The sequence below is a fragment of the Dipodomys ordii genome, unplaced genomic scaffold (assembly GCF_000151885.1).
Source record: "Dipodomys ordii isolate 6190 unplaced genomic scaffold, Dord_2.0 Scaffold53, whole genome shotgun sequence".
Taxonomy (NCBI): Eukaryota; Metazoa; Chordata; class Mammalia; order Rodentia; family Heteromyidae; genus Dipodomys; species Dipodomys ordii.
Genome location: NW_012267269.1, coordinates 5706645 through 5713149, shown reverse-complemented (window position 1 = coordinate 5713149; position 6505 = coordinate 5706645).

Genomic DNA, 6505 nt, shown 5'->3' with positions numbered 1-6505 from the left:
TTCTTTTATGACTATGAGATGTCTTACCACCCTTCAATTTGTTTTTTTTTGGTCTATATTTTGTTGAATCTCTCTTTCTCTTACATATACACACACACACATACACACACACACACACACACACACACACACACACACACTTCTCTGACTCCTCCACATTTGTGCCACTTTGGTACAGGAACTTGAATTTAAGAGCCTCACTCTACCATTGAAGCCACACGCATTCAGCCCAAGTATTCATTTTAGAAGTGAGGTCATGTGAGCAAAAGATGTGGAAAATGAAAAGCTCTAAGTTTGATATCTATCTCTTAGATACTAAGATAATATTCATCTTACTATCTACTGGGGTCACATAATCCTTTTGAACTTAAAAACAATAATTCCCACCTATGCTCTCTTCCTCTAGCCCTCATGCCCTCTTGTGCATAATTGATTTCTTTTATTTTTAGTAATCTATCTATCTATCTATCTATCTATCTATCTATCTATCTATCTATTTTTTTTGTCGGTCATGGGGCCTGAACTCTGGGCTTGGGAGCTGTCTCTCAGCTCTTCAGCTCAAGGCAAGCACTCTACCACTTGAGCCACAGCGCCACTTCCGTTTTTCTAGTAGTTAATTGGAGATAAGAGTCTCACAGACTTTCCTGCCAGGGCTGGCTTTGAACCACTGACTCTTTGAAAATTTTTTTTATGAAGTCCTGGCATACATTTCACCAAGTGGATTCTCCAGAATTTATTGACCACACTCATTTTTCTAAACATTAGATGCTTTCACTTTGACATATGCATATAATGTGTCTTGATTCGTTTCACTCCTTTCATCACTTTTCCTTATCTCTCCCTCCCATCCTCAGATCTCAGCCTCCTGAGTAGCTAGGATTACAGGCGTGTGCCACCAGTGGCCAGCTACATAATTGATTTCTAAATCAACAATGACTCTGTTTTCCCCATGAAAGCTCTTTCAGTGTATGAAGGAGGAAGACTCTCCCATTTTACTATTAACTGTCTTCCTGGCATTTATAATTTCTTCCTCTTTGCCTATATATAGCCAGATTCCATGACTTAGTTTAAATCAGAGCCTTAAAATGATAAAAATCATTGACATTTAAGAATGTAAGATCTGGAGACTGCAGGAGAAAATATCATGTCTCCTGGAGCCAGATTACAATCTTCCCTGCGCTTTTGGAGCAGTATTTTGCTAAATTCAGTGCTATTTGTCTTTTGACATTTCTAGCTTGTCCTCTGATAATCCAGAATAAGATCTTTGAAGATAGAATCATATATGCTGAAATTTGAGACCTGGAAGAGCAAGACTCTAAGCTTCAGCTAAGGATATGTTTCCTTGCTAAAACTTTTAGGGCTATTTAAACCAGACCACCTAGATTCAAACCTATTTCTGTTATTTACTAGCTTTTACTAGATATATGGGTAAGTCAATGAAGCCTTCTCTGTTGTTCAGTTTCTTATATAGTAGGAAGTTGTGAGTAAAGCCCATTAACGTGCTTAGCACAGTTCCTTGTAACAGTTCATAAATATTCACCATCATTAATACAAGATGAAATAATAACATTCACTAAGTGCCAACCGCTTTCATGCACATTAGTTTAAATCTTATTATGTAGAAATTATCACCCTTCATTTTATAGTTACAAAAATATTAAATCGGAGAAATGTAATTTGCTTTACCTAGATCACACGGCAAGCAGCAGGGATGGGCTACCAATCTAGGCCTGTCTACCCTCAAGGATGGAATCTCTGTATCTCTCTGCCATCTCTACCACTCAAGCCATCAGAGCCCTGAACTGAGGAGCTACAGGCTAGTTCTTCTGCCACCTGCTAAAATTGCTACTAGTGACCAAAATGAGGAGATAGAAAACAGGTCACTTGTGGATGTCATTTTTCCATCCATGGATACTGGCTCTTGTGCTCCTTGGGTCTCTTTAATGAACACCCTTGGTGACTCTGGCTCAACAAGTCTGGAGCAGTAGGCAGAAAGTCAGCTCTGTAATTCCATAACTGCTCACTCACTGACTGCTTAGTGAGAAGCCACAATGACAGCAAAGATCCTTTCCTTGAGTAATTGCCCCATCACACAAATCTATTTAGACCACATCCGTCTGGGGATATGAACACCAGTTGATTTAAGATGCAAACCTTTTGTAGCTCATTTCCAGAAGGATGAAATATAGAGTTTACCCAGACTTTTCTTTGCTGAAGTATTTATTGTAAATCATTACTTACTGTGTGTTGCTGCCCATATATCAAACAATTCCTCCCCAGCTCCAAGTGCTGAAAGAATTCTCTGTGCTTTTCTAGAAAATGTACCATTTATCCAAGGATATAATTAATGTATACTTTTAAAAAAAATCCCAAGCTCATATATTTGAGTGGGGAAATTCAGACCCAAGGACATTCACTTAGCTGGGAAGAGCCAATGCAATTTTAATGTGGGAACCACAAATCTTTGGAGATGTTTATGAACATGGATAACAAATGCCATGCCTCGTATTCAGGCTGGTAGCCACAGAGGGGAGCAAGAGTACAAGCAAGATAGACGTCTCCCTGGGCCAAGCTCTGCGTTAAGTATTTTAAGCAGCTCCTTTAGTCCTCTTTTATTTCCATGTCTGTTTTCTTTTCATTTGTAAAATATGTTTTATTATCTTTTAAAAGTTGTACAAAGGAGTTGCCATTCAAGGGAGTAATTTATGAATACAGTGCATCTTGATCCAGGCTATTCCTTCAACATTCCCACCCAGCTCTTCCCACCCGCCCTTTCCCTCACTTTTCTTAATTTTGTAGGATCTATATTGAATTTTTTGTCATTTAATGAAGCAGTTTATATATACACTGTATCTTGATGTGTGTCCTCTTAGCAACCCAGGGTATTAACAGGGTTAATAACAGGGTATTAACAACTTCATTTTACAAATAAATAAACAGGGTCAAGATCATTGTCTCATACCATGAACCAATTCATACTGAGCATAATTAACTTTCCCAAGTCACTTTCCTGTATCACCATGCACACAGACTGACAGCCCTAACTAGCTCATTCCTGGCTGCTGCTGGTTTGACTCTTTTGCAGGTGGCTTTCTAACAAACAAGATGGCCAAGATTTCCTGTCATCAGGGCTGCCATTGAATGTGAAGGAGGAAACGTGTTGCAGATAGCACTTTTATCTCACCACCAACAAAGACCAAGCATGTGAAATCTGAATCTTCCTAGGGACTGTGGAGTGAGAGGGAGAGGGGGAGAGAGAGAAGGAGAGAGAGAGAGAGACAGAGAGAGAGAGGTTTACCTTTTCTACAAGCACACCATTTGTATGACAGGATTTGAGAAAAAACACTAAATCTAATTGATCCTGAAATCATACTCATGTGGGAGAACACAAAAGGCTGGAGAAGAGGGGTGGTCGTAGAAAGCAGGGCTTGCTTAGTAATTCTAATCCTCCCAGTTCTAAGCCTGAGGATGCTGCTGAGATGATTTTTAATACTGATTTTTGGAGACTATTCTAATCCCGATGAAAACAGCATGTCCACAAGAAAGAAAGAGTTATAGTTAGAGTCAATGAATGTTGCCATGGCATGTAAAATATCTCACAAGACTCAGTAAAAACCTAGTCGTGGGTAGAGGTGATCTGGAAATGAATCCTGACAGGGTTCAGGCAGAACTACTGTCAGGAAGAAGTTGAGCTCAAAAAGGGGGAATATGTCTGTTAGTTCTTGCTGAGTACTTTTTTTTTTCAGGTCCTGGGGCTTGAACTCAGGGCCTGGGTGCTGTCCCTAAGCCTCTTTGTGCTCAAGACTAGCACTCTACCACTTAAGTCATAGACCACTTCCAGTTTTTTCTGAGTAGTTTATTGGAGATAAGAGTCTCATGGACTTTGCTGCCCAGGCTGGCTTTGAACTTTGATACTCAGATCTGAGCCTCCTGAGTAGCTAGGATTACGGGTGTGAGCCACTGGCACCCCTGAGTTACTTCTTGAGTGGAACATCCAGAGTTCTGACAGAATAGTCCAAATATTTCATAGATAAAGTAGGACAGAGTTCACTTGCCATGGATTGAATCCCACCTCCTTTTCTCATTTACTTTAACCCTCAGATAGAGGTTATGATCACCTTGTTTTGTCTTGAAATCAATTGAGACAATGTATATCACTTAACACATAAACCAACTGCCAAATACATGAGAGAGAAATTCATTATTGACGCTATAATTTTTAATATTGTATAGTTGGTCCACCTTGACACTGGCTTTTTGCCAGAAATTGAAGGTACAGATATAAACTAGGCGATAGAAATGAGTAGGTTCTGTTGGAAAGAGAAAAAAATAATAATGGTAGATCTTCCTTTGATAAACTTTGGATTCAAACATACTTGAATTTGTGAAGGAAAAATAAGAGCACCTCCTTGGTAGTGAAGGATGATAGAAGCAAATTAGCTGTTTATGCAAATAATATTTTCATCGGCAGAAAAAGATGTCGTCATGTAGAATCCAAGCAGAATTAAACTTGAGCAGAATGGTAAAGACTAGAAATTTGTCTGCCAGGCTCCTTCATGCTGCTGTAATCCTGTTTTTGTTTTTGTTGTTAATCTTTATTTTTTTAACCGATGGGATCATTTGTAACCACTTGGTACGTTTGTTCTCTCTCCATTAATACTTGCATGCATGGCTGGGGTTTCTCATTTGATCTCTGGGTGAATCCTACCTTGGAGTGAATGTACAAATGGATATTGACCCCTCCTTTGATTTGATCAGGCTTATGAAAGTGGGACTCTGCTTCCTGACCCCAAGAAGTTCCAGAGCCTGAAAGGTTATGGTCCACCAATTCCCCCATCAAGGTGAAAACGAAAATGGTATCAAATTATAAAAAATAATTATCTTTCCAAGTGTCATAAGGCCAAAATGTATGCTGGCATTATATCTTATTTCCTAATTTCTCGCCTGTGCTTTCTGTGCTGCTGCTTTGCTGATGCAGTTACCTCATGTGTAATCTAATTATTGAGAATCCAGCACCGAGGTCAGATTACAAAAATTGTTAAGAAGACATACCAAAGATTCTCTTCTAGACCAAATTGTTGACATATGTTCTAGTCTTAAGATAAATGCTTTGTGCTTCTCTGTAGTTCTTAGTCTTTTAGAAAATCCAGTTGAAGAACTCAGGATATTACTTGCTTTTCCCATCTCTTACCTATAATAATTTGTGGTCTTCTGATCAGTTGTCTCCCTCTCTGTTGTCTCGCTCTATTTCCCAGTCTCCATACTGTTGCCACTGACTAATTTAATGCTATTTAGAGGTTCCTTACATGTAGGGCTATAATTCTCAAATCAGGAAAGATATTTTTCGTGCTTTAAGCAGTTACTTACTCATCATGAAGTGTATGAGTGGATTGGACAACCAAAATAGATCTTCTACAACATCAATGGAGATAAGTGCAAAAATATTATTTTATATAGAAGAACATGAATATGTTATAGGGGTAATGTAATTTTTGTGAACATTAGGGACAAAACAGGATTCAGAGGAACTTGGAATCCTTGGTTCCTGACCATGTCCAGATAAATATAAAATTATCTTCAGAATAGATAAATGAGTCAGATACCCTCATCGATAAAAATCAAACTCCTTGGTACAATTAAAAATCTCTGAAATCCTTAGTCAGCCTTCTTTTTTCAGCTTCATACTTCTTCCTCAACCTTCTCTTTTCCAACTTTCTGTGCTACTTAACAGTTCATGTGCCCTATCACTTATAAGCCTTTTTTTTCTAATGCTAATCTGTCAGTTTAGAAGAGCCATATGCTTGTTCATCTCTGAGATGGGTTAAAGCCTTGGCTGGACTACACACATATGTCATCACATCTCCTCAACATTAAGCAACAGTGAATAATGGAGATGAGGATGCCGGAGCCATACTACCTGTTTGCATATGGACTCCTCTATTTGCCAACTATCTGATCTTGGACTAATTACTTAAATGTTCTTTTCTTCAAATTCCTCATCTATAAAATGGAGATTATAGTCATCTATGGCAACTTGTAAAGAAGTTCAATGAACTCAAACCTATTAAAATGCTTCAAGAACATCTGACACCTAAACGAACACTAGCTGTTTGTCATTCTGAATCACTCCTGGGTGCTAGAAATGAGTTTCCTCGTGATAAAAACTTTCCTGAAGAAAAAGGCTATAGAGGCCAAACATCCTCATTTGGCTCCTCACAGCCCATATGCTATGATTCACAGGACAAGTAGATGCTGGGAATAAAACTCAGTTCTTTTTATGTTTTGTTTTTCCTTTGAGAAGGTCAGGGAATTTTGAAACATCCACACAACCTCCATTCTCCTTTTACTTCTTGAGAATGTGAGTTGAAAAAAATTTAAAGACTGAAAGCAGAACATAGATAGCCCCGGGCTGGGAAGGTGGCTCAGTGGTAGAGCGCTTGCCTTGCATGCTCAAGGCCCTGAGTTCGATTCCTCAGCACCACATAAGCAAAAAGAAAAAAGCCGG